This window comes from Rana temporaria, chromosome 12 (assembly GCF_905171775.1).
Source record: "Rana temporaria chromosome 12, aRanTem1.1, whole genome shotgun sequence".
NCBI classification, from domain to species: domain Eukaryota; kingdom Metazoa; phylum Chordata; class Amphibia; order Anura; family Ranidae; genus Rana; species Rana temporaria.
Window position 1 is genome coordinate 97,330,920 of NC_053500.1, and position 16,389 is coordinate 97,347,308.

The following is a 16,389-nucleotide window of genomic DNA, read 5'->3' on the forward strand; positions in this document are numbered from 1 at the left end:
CCCGCAGGACAAACCCCCCCCCATTAGTACAGACCCTCCCTCAGGACAAACCACCCCTCCATTAGTACATACCCCTCCAGGACAACCCCCCATTAGTACAGACTCCCCCCAGGACAGACCCCCCTCAGGACAAACCACCCCCCTCCATTAGTACAGACCCCCCCTCAGGACAAACCTCCCACCTCCATTAGTACAGACCCCCCCCTCAGGACAAACCTCACGCCTCCATTAGTACAGACCCCCCCTCAGGACAAACCTCCCGCCTCCATTAGTACAGACCCCCCCTCAGGACAAACCCCCCCGCCTCCATTAGTAAGACCCCCCCTCAGGACAAACCTCACGCCTCCATTAGTACAGACCCCCCCTCAGGACAAACCTCCCGCCTCCATTAGTACAGACCCCCCCTCAGGACAAACCTCCCCCCTCCATTAGTACAGACCCCCCCTCAGGACAAACCTCCCCCCCTCCATTAGTACAGACCCCCCCTCAGGACAAACCTCCCGCCTCCATTAGTACAGACCCCCCCTCAGGACAAACCTCCCCCTCCATTAGTACAGACCCCCCCCTCAGGACAACCTCCCCGCCTCCATTAGTACAGACCCCCCCTCAGGACAAACCTCCCGCCTCCATTAGTACAGACCCCCCCTCAGGACAAACCTCCCGCCTCATTAGTACAGACCCCCCCAGGACAAACCCCCGCCCCCTCCATTAGTACAGACCCCCCAGTACAAACCCCCCTCCATTACGGACCATTTAAAACACCCAGAGGCAGCTAAAGAGGAGAGAACAATGTGCAGCCGCGCCGCCTGAGTGGAGCATAGATCGCAGCAGGCAGGAGTTTTAGACACAGAGAGGAGGAGGAGAACACATTTCAGGCACAGTCCGTGCAGTCCGCCCCCTCATCAACGTCACTGTGTGACTAGTCTCTCACCACACAGAGACAGCCGCTTTGATCTCCAACGGCTGCTTCACTCTCCTCTGACAGGAGGAGGGAGGGGGGACAGGTTTAGGCTTGGAAAACACAGTGGCGGCGGCGACCGGCGGGGAGAACCGCGTCTAGACACAGACAAGAGGAGGAGGATGGAGGGGACTACTCTGGCTCTTCAGCACTAGGGATGAGCTTCGCGTTTGATACGAATCATATGTTCGACTCGAACATCGGTCGACCGTTCGTCAAAACTCGAACAAAACGGGTCGTTCGTGCCAAATTCGAATGACGCAAAATGTCCCATAATTCACTGCGTCGTTGAGCGCTGATGATTGGCCAAGCATGCTGTATGTCCCGCATGCTTGGCCAATCACAGCGCGCAAAAAACGAAGAGCCATAATTGGCCAAAGCCAGGCTGACTTTGGCCAATTATGGCTCAGGGGGGTTTAGTACACGCCCCACACTATAAAAGGCAGCCTGCAAGGCGGCCTCGTGTAGTGTGTTCCAGCTTTGTGAAAGAGAGGAGCAGTCAGACAGTTAGAGAGAGAGACAGATAGAGACACGTAGGTAGATTCACGTAGATTGGATTAACTTTAGGTTGGCCTAGCCTAGCCTGTTTAGGCTACACTGGCCTAATCTGTAGAGCAAAGTTGATGATTCACCAAGCTTTTGCACTCCAATGTGCGCCGGCCAAACCTAAAGTTGGAGGCTTAAGTTGGTGCAAGTGGAAGTGGGTGTCAACTTATGTAAATGATTGTCTGAGCGTGGTGCAGTGGCTTACGCCCGGCCTAACTTCAACGGAGCATGCTCAGTGATGTTTTATCCGAACTTCCTGTTGTAGGCCGGCCTAATGGCTAGGCTCGAGTGTACAAGTACGGCCAGACATGCATCTGGTCTTTGCAAAATTACATCCTGCTTTCCCCCCCCCCCCCTCCCCCTGAGCTTGGTAATTTTGCCCCTTGCGTTCAGTTTCTGAATTACTGAATGACTATGTCTGCTCCAGAGGCAGCTCCCGTGTCAGCTCCTGTCACCCACAGGAAAAAAAACTTTAAGACCCAGGAGAGGGCCATTATTATTGATGGGATGGAGGAGTTCTATGAGTCCCTCCATGGCCCTTCCAGCCGCAATACGACGCGTGCCAGGAGGCAGGAGATTTATGATACTATTGCCACCAGGGTCAATGCCCTTGGCAATGTCCCCCGCCTTGGCCATCATATATTAAAAAAAATTAACGATCTGCGGCTTCGGGTGCGGGAGAAGGTGGCCAAAATCAGAAAGCACCTGATTGGCACTGGGGGTGGCCCACCCTGCGATGTCGTGCTGACCCCGGAGGAGGAGAGGATCGCCCGGTGTCTGCACAGGGAGCAGGTTGAGGGGTTTGATTCCCGGGAAGATGTCTTGAGGACAGGTAAGTGTGTTTTATATTTCCTATCTGGTGTGTAACATGTGTGGGTGGGGGAAGGGAACATGTGACAAGTGTGTGGGTCCCCCAACATGTGACTGCTTTATGTCATCCACAGATGTGCAGGAAGGGGCGGGCCCATCTGGGCTTGTTGGCCGTCCCACCACCTCTTCTGAGGAGCCACATGAAGCCCCCCAAGATGTTGTGGAGGAGGGGACAGTCCACACCAGGTCTATTGAGGTGGTCTTGGACGACTCGGTGGACCTTGGCCAGATCGGGCACATTATAGATGAGTGCATTGTGATGGTTGGGCCCTCCACCCCCATTATAGGAAAGCCCCTCTCCCTCACCCACCAGCAGGGCCACCACCACCAGGGGCTCCCCCTACATCCGCTCTGTTGCCTCTTCTGGCCACAGGAAGGCGACCAAGAAGACCAGGGGTGTAGTGGGCGACGTGCAGGAGCAGATTGCCCAGGACCAAACCCTCCAGACCCAGCATATGGGGGATCTAGCTGGGGATATGAAGAAAATCGCACAGGATGCTGGCCATCTGAGGGAGGCTTGCAGGATTTGAGCTGCAACAGCTCTACAGTGGCCACCTGTATGGTCGCCCTGGCCACCAAGGTGGGTTGCCTTTGTGAGGCTGTTAAGGCCAACACCACCGCGGTGCAGGAGGAGGGGAGACGGAGGCAGCGGAGTGAGAGGGCCAACCTCACCCGCCAGCTCAGGATGCAGGCCCAAACTAACCTGGTCCTCACCAGGATTGCCGCTGCCTTGGAGGCCAGGCAGCCGTTACCTGGCAGGAGTGGGCCACCTCCCGATCTCCCACCCCCCCCCCCACCCCAGGCTCCGCCCAGGCAGCCGTCACCTAGCAGGAGTGGTCCACCTGCTGATGAGCCTCCTGCTGATCAACCACCACCCCAGGCTCCGCCCAGGAAGCTGAGGAGCCAATCTGCTGCCACCAGGCGAAGCCAAAGAAAGGCAAAATAAAAGCCTTTTTTTTTTTTTTTTGCTCAGGTCATGAGCTGGATTATGTTTTTTTTTGCTCAGGTCATGAGCTGGATTTGAGTTCTGCCAGCACACGGTGAGGAGTGCTGCTTCAGTGTGACTGGTGTGTGAATGTGGGGGGGGTGTCACTCCTGCTGGCAAAGGGGTGTCACCCTCTGCCGTGTGAATGGGGTATGAATGTACAGTGACATAATTGGAGCCTTGGCGTGGCGTTGCTGCTCCCAAGTCCCGTCTGGTGTCCTTGGGTCTAATCCAATTAGATGAGGATGAGATGTGTCTGTGCTAGGGACCACAGTGGTGTGCATGCGTGCATTCTACTTGTGCCATGTTTAATGTGTGTTTTTAACGTGTAAATATGTCTTCTGTGAGGCGTCTTCTGATTGCGGCTCCCACAGCAGACGGGGTACCCTCGGTTAGGGGGGGATTGTCTGGTTGGGGGGTCAGGTCATCACGTATGTCAATCTCCAGGCCCTTTCTCACGGCGTAGTTGTGCAAAATACAACATGCACCGATGATCTGGCACACAAAGTTTGGGCCATACAACAGGGTACCCCCAGACCTATCCAGGCATCGGAAACGGGACTTCAGGAGGCCAAATGTGCGTTCCACCACTCCACGGGTACGTGCGTGTGCTTCATTCTATCTTCTCTCTCCTGGGGTTTGGGGAGTCCGGAATGGAGTCATGAGATGGGGTCCAAGTGCATATGCAGAGTCTCCTGGAGGGGAAAAGACAGGAGGATGTTAGTCATGCATGTGCCCCTCGTGATGTCTGCATCATGGGGGGGGGACAGTCATACCTGACACCCATGTCACTCACCAACCAGCCAGGTGTCCCCATACATGTTCTGTTCAAAATCTGTTGGGATGTCGCTTTGACGGTATATGTAGCTGTCATGGCTGGTGCCTGGGTGTTTGGCACGGACATGCCATATGAGGCATTGGGCATCGGCTATCACCTGTACGTTGATGGAATGCCAATGCTTCCTATTGCGGTATATGTGTTCTGTGTCACGGGGGGGGCCGTAGTGCCACATGTGTGCAATCAATGGCCCCCACAGTGCGTGGGAATCTGTCAATTCTATAGAAATCCTCCATTGCCTTCTGCTGCAGATGCTGCTGGGTGGGTCTGATGATGTGGTGGGACATGCGTCTCAGGATTGCGGGGACAACCTGGTGCACACATCTGCTCATGCTGGTTTGTGACATCTCAGACAAATTTCCACTTGTTCGCTGAAAAGATCCACTGGCCAGGAAATGCAGTGTTGCTAATACCTTGACCAGTGGCTGCACTGCATGTGAGCGGTGTGTTGGGCTGGTGATGTCATCCTGCAGGGTTCTGGTTAAATCCAGGATGGCTTCAGGGCTGAATCTGTAGATGCGATACACCTCTGCTTCCCCCATGGCAAAGACGTTCACGCGCGTTCGGTTGATCCGCTCCCGTGCCCTCCTGCGAGTCCGTGGACCCATTAGTAGTGCTAGGAGCACGCCTGCCCCTGGCATGTTGGCACACAGATGTGTTGTCCTTCAAGTGTGGGTGCTCGGCTTGCTCAGCTCGTCCGTAATGCTGCTGCTGGAGCTGCTCTCCAGCTGACCTGTGTCCTGGTGCAAAGTTATTCCACCTTTTTGGTGGAATAAACCTTTTTAGCCTAAATCTGGTGCACTTTCATTCGTGAATCGGCGTATCTCCCTAATTTGCATATTTAAATAGGAAATCAATGCAAGCGGAAGATGCGTCGTGCCTAAATATGCACCCGGCTTAGCAAAGTTACGCCGGTCGGAAAAAGCCTATTTTCAGGCTTATCTTGTTCTGTGGGTAAGGTGCAAAAGCGCGCCGGAGCATATCTACACCTACGCCGCCTATCTGGAGATAAGCCGGCCTAACTCTTTGTGAATCTACCTAACAGTGGCCCAGATTCAAGAAGCAATTGCGTCTGCGTAACCATAGTTACGCAGCGCAATTGCTTACTTGCGCCGGCGTTTCGAATGCTCCTGATTCAGGAACCTCGTTACGCCGACGGCAGCCTAAGATATGACTAGCATAAGGCTTTTATGCCAGTCATATCGTAGGCTGCATTCTTACGTTGGCCGCTAGGGGGCGTTCCCGTTGTGGTCAGCGTATAGTATGCAAATTGCATACTAACGCCGATTCACAACCCTACGCGAGCCCTGCGTACGCAGTTTACGTCGTTTGCGTACGTCGGGTTTCGCGTAAGGTTGCTCCTGCTAATAGCAGGGGCAGCCAATGCTACGTATACCCGTCGTTCCCGCGTCGCAAAGTTTAAATTTTACATTGTTTGCGTAAGTGAATCGTGAATGGCGCTGGATGCCATTCACGTTCACTTTGAAGCAAATGACGTCCTTGCGACGTCATTTGCCGCAATGCACGTCGAGAAAGTTTCCCGACGGAGCATGCGCACTACGCTCGGCGCGGGAACGCGCCTAATTTAAATGATCCACGCCCCCTACGGGATCATTTAAATGACGCGCCCTTACGCCGGGCATTTTTGAGGAGCGCCTACGCAAATTACGTGGCTACTTCTTTGTGAATGAAGCGTAGCGCAAATAATTTGCGGGGGTGCAGGGCAAAAACGGGACGCTGCGCCTCCGTAAGGAGTGCGCAGCGGTACCTGAATCTGCCCCAGTGTCTTTTCTACCAGATAGATAGATAGATAGATAGATAGATAGATAGAGCAGGAAGGCTAGTCAGTATAGTTAAATCTACAGGGCCAGATTCACAAAGAGATACGACGGTGTATCTACAGATACACCATCGTATCTCTGACGTAAACTGGTCCTATCTATGCGCCTGATTCATAGAATCAGATACGCATAGATAGGGCTAGATCCGACAGTGTTACACTGTGTTACACTGTCGGATCTTTTTTTAAATTTAAAAATGGCGCCGGGGGCGTTCCCGCTGATTTACGATAAATAATATGTAAATCAGCGAGATACGCAAATTCACGAACGTACGCGGACCCGTCGCATTGTTTTTACGTCGTTTCCGTAGCGGTTTTCCATCGTATACTTACCCTTTCTTTTATCAGGCGCAGCCAATGTTAAGTATAGCCGGCGTTCCCGCGTCGAATTTGAAATTTCCTACGTCGTTTGCGTACGCCGATTCACGAACACGCGCGTCGCAAGTCCCGCTCACGTCGCAACCACTGACGTCCTATTGACGTCAGTGGGAGCAATGCACGCCGGGAAATTCCCCGGACGACGCATGCGTATTTAAATCGGCGCGGGAACGCGCCTGATTTAAATATGACACTCCCCTAGCCGCGGAATTTGAATTCCGCTGGGGAATTTAGGATCCGCCGTCGCAAGTTTGGAGGTAAGTGGTTTGTGAATTAGCCACTTGCCTCCTAAACTTGCGGGAGCGGATCTTAATTCACGTAGATCGAGCGGATCTATAGATCCGCTGAGCTACGTGAATCTGGCCCACAGTTTGTAGAGAATGGGCCAGATTCACGTAGATCAGCGGATCTATAGATCTGCTCGATCTACGTGATTTAAGATCCGCTCCCGCAAGTTTGAGAGGCAAGTGGCTAATTCACAAACCACTTACCTCCAAACTTGCGGCGGTGGATCCTAAATCCCCCGGCGGAATTCAAATTCCGCGGCTAGGGGGAGTGTACTATTTAAATCAGGCGCGTTCCCGCCCCGATTTAAATGCGCATGCGCCGTCCGGGGAATTTCCCGGCGTGCATTGCTCCCACTGACGTCACTAGGACGTCAGTGGTTTCGACGTGAGCGTGACTTGCGACGCGCGTGTTTGTGAATCGGCGTACGCAAACGACGTTAGAAAATTCAAATTCAACGCGGGAACGCCGGCTATACTTAACATTGGCTGCGCCTGATAAAAGCAGGGGTAAGTATACGACGGGAAAGCCGCTACGGAAACGTCGTAAGAAGACTGCGTCGGGTCCGCGTACGTTCGTGAATTTGCGTATCTCGCTGATTTACATATTATTCAAGGTAAATCAGCGGGAACGCCCCCGGCGCTATTTTTAAATCGAAAATAAGATCCGACAGTGTAACACATTGTAACACTGTTGGATCGAAGCCCTATCTATGCGTAACTGATTCTATAAATCAGGCGCATTGATAGGACCAGTGTAAGTCAGAGATACGATGGTGTATCTGTAGATACACCGTCGTATCTCTTTGTGAATCTGGCCCAATATATTCACATCCCTAGGAGTTGTCAATATATTTATAAACTGTATAGCTGTCAGGGAAGGTTCCCCCTGCTGGTGTTACTGCCTGGTATTTGGCATGCAGTACTGTGGCCCACCACCAGGTGTCTCCCGACAGTCTTGGACTGTCGGGGGAGTTCTTCCCTGGTGGTGCTATGTTATCCTTGGGCTGCAGTACTGGCGTCCACCAGCGGGGCGTTCTTGGCAGTATGGAGCATACAGCCCTTCCTGCGTTCAGGTGTGACCTGAATGCAATCAGCACGCCTCTATAAATACCCGGCGTGTGTAATCACTCCTCGCCCTGGTATCGTCATACTTCCTGGACCTGAGCCTGTTATCTGACCCTGCTATCTGGACTCTGTTTCTGTTCCCCATCCTGAGCTTATCCTGGACCCGTTCTTCCCTTTGCCTGTTTACATTGGTTCCTGTTCCCTCTTGGATTCCTGCCCCGCAGCCTGTCCATCCATCCGCTCCCTGATCCGCTGTGTTCCCATCCTCACCCATCTACTGACCTCCCATGTGTATGACCTCGGCTTGGCTCGTTTATGAATACGGTATTCCCCTTTATTTGTACATACTGTTTGTCGTTTTATTGTGCACTGGTGGTTCACACATTTGTAAATAAACACCTTTTATTTCACTACTCACCTTGTTTGGTTCCTCTGTGCGGTCACACAGTCTGATCTACCAGCATTCCTGACAATAGCTCAGCTAGATCTGCTATTAGTATCTGTCAGGCAGGAGATTGTTCTTCATGCAGTGCTCTAACGTGTTGTATTGCCTGCATTAGGGATTAGCTTAAACATAGTACTCAGTGTTATTCAACGTGTGCTAGTTAATTGCACATACACGCATTACCTGTTACTGCACGTGTGCAATTTATTTGCACAGAAACGCAGTCGCTGTTAATGCAAGTGGGCTATTGAATTGCACAGAAACGCAGTCGCTCTTACTGCGTGTGTGCTCTTTAATAGCAACTAAACGCAGTTGGTGTCACTGCGTGTGTGCTGTTACATAGCACTTGAACGCAGTCGCTCTTACTGCGCGGGTGCTGTTTAATAACACCTAAACGCAGTTGGTGTCACTGCGTGTGTGCTGTTACATAGCACTTGAACGCAGTCGCTCTTACTGCGCGTGTGCAGTTTAATACCACCTGAACGCAGTTGGTGTCACTGCGTCTATTTTGTTACATAGCACCTGAACGCAGTCGCTCTTACTGCGCAGGTGCAGTTTAATACCACCTGAACGCAGTTGGTGTGACATAGTTGGTGTTACATAGCACCTGAACGCAGTCGCTCTTACTGCGCGTGTGCAGTTTAATACCACCTGAACGCAGTTGGTGTCACTGCGTCTGTTTTGTTACATAGCACCTGAACGCAGTCGCTCTTACTGTGCGTGTGCAGTTTAATACCACCTGAACGCAGTTGGTGTGACTGCGTCTGTTTTGTTACATAGCACCTGAACGCAGTCGCTCTTACTGCGCGTGTGCAGTTACATAGCACCTGAACGCATAAATATGGCTGGAAGGACAAAGAGAGGCAGAGAGTCACGAGGGCAAGCAGGCTCTGCATCTAGAGGTAACGCTGGTGGTGGATGTGATGCATCCTCTTCAGCACGTGGCCGTGGCCGCTCGTCCTTCTTTTCGGGAGCTGGCCGTGTTGAGCCTCAACATGCAGAGAAATTAGTGGATTGGATGACCAAGCCGTCCTCATCCTCCTCATCCTCTCTCACACAGACTGATCATAGTTTGTCTGGCAAAGCAGCTGCCAAGGCGTCCTCTTCCCTCTGCACAATGGCTTCACACAATCCTTCCCTAGTCCCACCATGTCCTCCTGAGGAGTCCCCCAAACTGTTTCAACACAGTGTTGGGTACATGCTGCATGAAGATGCGCAGCGTTTTGAAGACTCCGATGACGGAACACAGATAGAGGAAGGCATTGATGTGAGCCCAGGGAGAGGGGGTGGCCAAGAGGGACAACAATCTGGGAGTGATGTTCCCCCAGCTGGAGCATACTGCCAGGTTGTCGACAGTGATGATGAGGAGGGAGGGGATGATGAGGTCACTGACTTTGCCTGGGTGCCTGATAGGAGTGAGGAGGAGGACGAGGCACAGGCACATCTCCAAAGAGGCAGGATGCCCTCCAGGGGTCAGCTTAAGGGCAGCACACCAACTGCATTACGTGGCACTGCTGTGTCTCAACGGTACAGCAAAGGTTCTTTGGTGTGGGCCTTTTTTGAAACATGTCCATCAGATCGTACCTTTGCTGTTTGCAACATATGTCTCAAGCATACCAGAAAGACCCACACCAAAAGACCAAAGCGGACCTCCCCTTGCCCTTCTGTGACCTCCAACCCCACTAGACCCCCAGTCCTCTCTGAAGCCTGCACTGAAGTTGTAGAAATAGGTGTGTCACAACCTAGTAGTGGTAGTACATGCGGGCAATCTACTGATAAGACAAATTTCCCTGCCCCAGCTGCTGCGGTTGAATGCAAGCTTAGCAAAATTGCTAGCACTTCAACTGTTACCTTTTCAGTTGGTAGATTCTGCCCCCTTCCGTGAGTTTGTGGAATGTGCAGTACCTCAGTGGCAAGTACCCAAACGCCACTTTTTCTCACAGAAGGCGATTCCGGCTCTCTACCGGCATGTGGAAGGCAATGTCCATGCCTCGCTGGACAGGGCGGTCAGTGGTAAGGTGCATCTTACCGCTGACTCATGGTCCAGCAGGCATGGACAGGGACGTTACCTGTCTTTTACGGCCCATGGGGTGACACTGCTGGCAGCTGGGAAGGACGCAGGGCAAGGTACAGTAGTTTTGGAGGTTGTTCCGCCACCACGCCTCCAAAACACTACTACTGCTTGTGACACACCTCTCCTCCACCCCCTCCTCTTCTTCCTCTGTGGCCTCTTCCTGTGGTGATGTTTCCTCAGAACCAGCCATGCTCCGTAGGCGTACGAGGGGCTACGCAGGAATGCAGGCCAAGAGATGCCATGCGGTGCTACAGCTGGTGTGCTTGGGAGACAGGAGCCACACTGGGGAAGAGGTTCTTTCAGCTCTGCAGGGGCAGGCTCAGAGGTGGTTGACGCTGTTATACCTGAAGGGTTCCACATGTACTGGCACTTTAAGGCTGGCTCCACCCAGCAGTGATGACAAGGGTCAAGGGGCATAGTAGCCATCTTAGAGAGAGCACATGTAAGAAGCAGAGATATGTATTGTCCTGAGATGCATGTTGCAGTGTACAGCCTGTACTGAATAAACATCCATTGTTCCAGACCAGAGTCTTGTGTCCCTCACAACACAGAGGATATAACAGTGGCGACGAGGATGGGATTTACAAAGTGTCTATCAGTCCGAGAGAGAGACAAAGACATTGTGGATTGTCACCTGGATAAAAGCAATCACAGATCCCAGCAGGAAAATGTCATTAATCGGGACATTAAGGCCTCATGCACACGAGACGCTGCTAAACTCGAGTTCAGAGGCATTTGGGCATTTTTTTCAACTGCCCCTGAACACATTTAATGTTATCCTATGTGTCCATGCACACAATCACGTTTTTCGGCGTTTTAAAGCAGTTGGGTTTAGGGCCGTTTTTTCAGACGCAAAATTTTGGGTTCAGAAGCGTTCAGTTTTCGCGTTTCAGACGCAAATCGTGGCAAAACGCCGCTAATCGCGGCAAAACGCGGTACCGGCGTTTTGCCGCGATTTCGTTTATAGGCGTTTTTAAAGGTGACCTATTTTTTTACATTAGAAATCTCAAAAATGATGGCAAATGAAAAACCATAAAAAAACATAAAAAATGTAATGGACAATCCACAACTTGTGGCAGGTGACGTGGCCAGGTGACGTGGCCAGTGGACAATCCACAACTTGTTGTAGGTGACGTGGCTAGGTGATGTGGCAGGTGACGTGGCTAGGTCACGTGGCCAGTGGACAATCCACAACTTGTGGCAGGTAACATGGCCAGGTCACGTGGCAAGTGTACAATCCACAACTTGTGGTAGGTGACGTGGCCAGGTGATGTGGCAGGTGACGTGGCCAGGTGACGTGGCCAGTGGACAATCCACCACTTGTGGCAGGTAACATGGGCAGGTGACGTGGCCAGGTCATGTGGCAAGTGGACAATCCACACCTTGTGGCAGGTGACATGGCCAGGTGACGTGGCAGGTGATGTGGCCAGGTGACGTGGCAAGTGGACAATTCACAACTTGTGGCAGGTGACGTGGCCAGTTGACGTGGCAGGTGACGTGGCCAGTTGATGTGGCAGGTGACGTGGCCAGTGGACAATCCACAACTTGTGGCTGGTGATGTGGCAGGTGATGTGGCCAGGTGATGTGGCAAGTGGACAATCCACGACTTGTGGCAGGTGACATGGCAGGTGACGTGGCCAGTGGACAATCCACAACTTGTGGCAGGTGACGTGGCCAGGTGATTTGGCAAGTGGATAATCCACTTGTGGCAGGTGACGTGACAAGTGGACAATCCACAACTTGTGGCAGGTGTCGTGGTCAGGTGATGTGGCAAGTGGACAATCCACAACTTGTGGCAGGTGACGTGGCCAGTTGACGTGGCAGGTGACGTGGCCAGTGGACAATCCACAACTTGTGGCAGGTGATGTGGCCAGGTGATGTGGCAGGTGACGTGGCCAGGTCACGTGGCAGGTGACGTGGCCAGGTGACATGGCAAGTGGACAATCCACAACTTGTGGCAGGTAACGTGGCCAGGTGACGTGGCCAGTGGACAATCCACAACTTGTGGCAGGTGGCGTGGCCAGGTGACATGGCAGATGATGTGGCAAGTGGACAATCCACAACTTGTGGTAGGTGACGTGGCCAGGTGATGTGGCAGTTGACATGGCCAGGTCACGTGGCCAGTGGACAATCCACAACTTGTGGCAGGTGACGTGGCCAGTTGACGTGGCAGGTGATGTGGCCAGGTGACGTGGCCAGGTGACATGGCAAGTGGACAATCCACAACTTGTGGCAGGTAACGTGGCCAGGTGACATGGCAGGTGACGTGGCCAGTGGACAATCCACAACTTGTGGCAAGTGACGTGGCCAGGTGATTTGGCAAGTGGATAATCCACTTGTGGCAGGTGACATGACAAGTGGACAATCCACAACTTGTGGCAGGTGTCGTGGTCAGGTAACGTGGCAAGTGGACAATCCACAACTTGTGGCAGGTGACGTGGCCAGTGGACAATCCACAACTTGTGGCAGGTGAAGTGGCAGGTGATATGGCCAGGTGACGTGGCAAGTGGACAATCCACAACTTGTGGCAGGTGACGTGGCCAGTTGACGTGGCAGGTGACGTGGCCAGTGGACAATCCACAACTTGTGGCAGGTGACGTGGCCAGGTGACGTGGCCAGTGGACAATCCACAACTTGTGGCAGGTGAAGTGGCAGGTGACATGGCCAGGTGACGTGGCAAGTGGACAATCCACAACTTGTGGCAGGTGACGTGGCCAGTTGACGTGGCAGGTGACGTGGCAAGTGGACAATCCACAACTTGTGGCAGGTGACGTGGCCAGGTGACGTGGCCAGTGGACAATCAACAACTTGTGGCAGGTGGCGTGGCCAGGTGACGTGGCAATTGGACAATTCACAACTTGAGGCAGGTGACGTGGCAAGTGACACGCTAAATACACGTACACTGCTGCTCTCTCAGCTGCTCTGGTCTCACAAAATGGCTAAAATGGTTAAATAATACTGTTTTTGAGCTTAGGGAGGGTCTTATGATGTTTCTTAACCAAATGCTTATAAACGCAAACGCGGTAAAACGCCGCCAAATTCGCGGCAAAAACAAGCGTTTTAAACACCGGTTTTTGCGTTTGAAAACTTGTGTTTAGATGAGTTTGCATTTGCTTCTCGTGTGCATGGGGCCTAAGTGAGTTTGATGGAGAACAGACATCCTGGAGTTCCTGGGTTGAGAGACTGGAACAGTATTTCAGTGCAAATGACATCACAGACAACAGGCAAGTAGCAGTATTTCTGACAGTGGTTGGGGCCAAGACATATGACACTCTCAGGGATCTGCTTTCCCCTGTAAAACCAGCAGCTAAGACATTGGCAGAGCTGCTGACACTGCTAGAGGATCACTTCCAGCCTAAACCATTAGAAATTGCAGAAAGATTTCGCTTCTATCAGAGGCAGCAGCAGACAGGGGAAGAGATTAAAGTTTATGTGCTCGCCCTTCGCAGACTAGCCTCTACCTGTTCTTTTGGGGACTACCTACCTACTGCACTAAGAGATAGGTTTGTCATGGGACTGAGTTGTGAGTCAACACAAAAGAGACTGTTAACAGAGAAAGACCTTACCCATACAAAGGCAATTGAGATAGCTTCAGTGATGGAAATGGCTGTGAAAGATACAGAGGATATAACAGACGCCACGCCAGCTGATGCCTGGAATGGTGGTCAGCGATAATGGCACCAACCTCCTCTCTGCCCTGCGACAGGGAAAACTCACCCATGTGCCCTGTTTTGCGCATGTTCTCAATTTGGTGGTGCAGCGGTTCTTGGGCAGGTACCCAGGCTTACAGGATGTCCTGAAGCAGGCCAGGAAAATCTGTGTGCATTTCCGGAGGTCATATAATGCCAGTGCTCGGCTGACAGACCTCCAGAGGGAATACAACCTGCCCAAGAACCGCCTAATCTGTGACATGCCCACCAGATGGAACTCTACGTTGGCCATGCTGCAGCGGCTGCACACGCAGCAGAGGGCCATCAATGAGTACCTGTGCCAATATGGCAGCAGAACTGGCTCAGGGGAGCTTGTTTTTTTTTTCACCACGCCAGTGGGCCTTGATCAGGGATGCATGCACTGTCCTGTCACCATTTGAGGAAGCCACGAGGATGGTGAGCAGTGGCAGTGCATGCATCAGTGAGACTGTCCCGCTTATTCACATGTTGGAGCACACCCTACGTGGAATAATGGACAGGGCCCTTGAGGCAGAACAGAGGGAGGAAGAGGAGGACTTCCTTACCTCTCAAGGCCCCCTTTATCCAGACACTGTTCCTGCTTGCCCACCTAGAACACAGGAGGAAGAGGAGGAGGATGATTGTATCAGCAGCATGGAGGTGGAGCCTAGCACTCAGCATCAACAGCAGCAGTCTTCAAGGAATCATTTAGAGTCCCAAGGAACACGTGGACTTTTTTTTTTTTTTTTTCGATTATAATTCTTTTTTTATTTTAAAACAAATCAGTACAACACATAAATATAAAAAAAAATAATACATAACAGAACATTATTACAAAACAACAGTCACAGTCCATCTTATTATTATACATCCCCTTTTACCTTGTTGTCAAAATCAAACATATATCTCCTTCTTACATATCTCTCCCCTTTCCCAACATCCAACATCCAACATCCAACAAGAAAGGGAGAGGGAAAAAAAAAACCAACCCACCCTACTTCCCTCTCCTCCGACCCTTCTCCATATTCCTGTGGTTTCTCATTAAATCCCACATATACCCAATCCAATTAAAGATATTGGGAGAGGTTGCAGTGTTGTGTTGTGCCTAAGGCCTAATTTTTCTGCCCCTGTGTAACAGGGGCGTCTGATAACAATTTTTGAAGCAATACTTTGCACATGGCTCCTTGTTGCGCTCCAATTACAGATATTGGGAGGAGTTGCAGTGTTGTGTTGTGCCTATGGACACATTTTTGTGCCCCTGTGTAACAGGGGCGTCTAATAAAAATGTTTGATGCAATACTTTGCACGTGGCCTAAGGCACAATTTTTGTGCCCCTGTATAACAGGGGCGTCTAATAACAATTTTTGATGCAATACTTTGCACGTGGCCTAAGGCACAATTTTTGTGCCCCTGTATAACAGGGGCGTCTAATAACAATTTTTGATGCAATACTTTGCACGTGGCTCATTGTTGCGCTCCAATTACAGATATTGGGAGGGGTTGCAGTGTTGTGTTGTGCCAAGGACACATTTTTGTGCCCCTGTGTAACAGGGGCGTCTAATAACAATTTTTGATGCAATACTTTGCACGTGGCTCCTTGTTGCGCTCCAATTACAGTTATTGGGAGGGGTCGCAGTGTTGTGTTGTGCCTAAGGCCTAATTTTGGTGCCCCTGTCTAACAGGGGCGTCTAATAACAATTTTTGATGCAATACTTTGCACGTGGCCTAAGGCCCCGTACACACGACCGAACATGTCTGCTGAAACTGGTCCGCGGACCAGTTTCAGCAGACATGTTCGGTCGTGTGTATGGTCGATCGGACAGGATTCCAGCGTACATTTGCCCGCCAGACCGTTTTCGAGCAGACAAATGTTTCTAAACTTGCTTAGAAACATGCCCGCTGGAATCATGTCCGTCGGACATGTTCGGTCGTCTGTACAGACTTACCGTACATGTCCGAGCGGCCGCCATCACTCGCATGCGCACGTCGCCGCGTCATCGTCGCCGCGACGGCGCGAACACGTCACCGCGCTGTCTGTCCGCGCGGATTGACTCTCATTTCTGTATGATGGTGTGTACAGCCATCATACAGAAATCTCCGGGCGGGCATGTCCGCTGAAAACGGTACGGCGGACCATTTTTAGAGGACATGTTTGCCCGTGTGTACAAGGCCTTAGGCACAATTTCTGTGCAACTGTGTAACAGGGGCGTCTAATAACAATTTTTGATGCAATACTTTGCACGTGGCCTAAGGCACAATTTTTGTGCCCATATTTTTGATGCAATACTTTGCACGTGCCTCCTTGTTGCGCTCCAATTACAGTTATTGGGAGGGGTTGCAGTGTTGTGTTGTGCCTAAGGACAAATTTGTGTGCCCCTGTGTAACAAGGGCGCCTAATAACAATTTTTGATGCAATACTTTGCACGTGGCCTAAG